This window comes from Lottia gigantea (genome assembly GCF_000327385.1).
Source record: "Lottia gigantea unplaced genomic scaffold LOTGIsca_211, whole genome shotgun sequence".
NCBI classification, from domain to species: domain Eukaryota; kingdom Metazoa; phylum Mollusca; class Gastropoda; family Lottiidae; genus Lottia; species Lottia gigantea.
This window is the reverse complement of record NW_008708466.1, coordinates 204696-205802: the sequence shown is the minus strand read 5'-3', so window position 1 is coordinate 205802 and position 1107 is coordinate 204696.

The window sequence follows — 1107 nt, the reverse complement described above, 5'->3', positions numbered from 1 at the left end:
AAATAGGGGAGTGCAGCAGAGAGTGACAAAAACAAATAGGGGATTGCAGCAGAGTGTGAACAATAACAAATAGTGGAGCTCAGCAGAGTGTGAACAATAACAAGAAGTTTATTTAGCAGAGTGTGAACAATAACAAGAAAGGAGTTTAGTAGAGTAATTAATAACAAGAAGGAAGGAAATAAATTGTAAATAAAAACAAATAGGGGAGTGGAGCAGAGTGTGAACAACAACACGAAGGAAGTTTAGTAGAGTGTGAACAATAATAGGGGAGTGCAGCAGAGTGTAAACAATAACATTAAAGGAGTTTAATAGAGTGTGAATTGAAACGGGCAAGTAAGAGTAAAGAGGAAGTGCAGAAAAATCGGCAACGAGACAGGAAGAGTGAAGTAGGGAAGAACAGATTGTAACTTAGATAGACAGTGAAGAAAACAATGGTATAGAGAAAGAGACAGATTAAAGGGGAAGATACTTTATAGAGTTTAACAGAGGGGGAATATTGGACAATGGGACTTTCTCTTAAATTGAGAGGTACTCAATGTACCTCCGTGCAATGCTTCGAATTACAGTACTCCAAAGACTTATCATGGGTGGTCGTTTGACCAACTCTGTGCAACTAATTAGATACTATTATAAACAAACAACAAAAATTTGATTAAAACAATTCTCATAAGCCGCTGCCGTGGTCAAATGAAATTGCAAAGAATTCCCTCCCTTTAGTAAAACGTATATAAAACGTTACTATTTACTATTGTAGACTCTAGATTAAATAATTTAATAGTAATAATTAAATAATCATATAGTGAAATAGAATATTTCTATTTCTAGACAAAACAGTCTACGGTTTTCTTATATCACGTGATGCAGTGATTTGATTGGATTACAATGAATACAACCAATCACAGAATCCCATCGGAAAAATGCAAATACTTAATGTTTACAGGCTTTCTGTCGAGGATAGCCCTCGACAGAAAGCCTGTAATGTGGACTATATTCTCTAGCATTTACAAGCTTCTGTAACACGGTGGCTTTTGAAGTCAAGTTATCAGATGAAATTCGTAATAGCTCGACAGTGTTCAGATTGACCAAGGATTACTTACAGTACCAGGC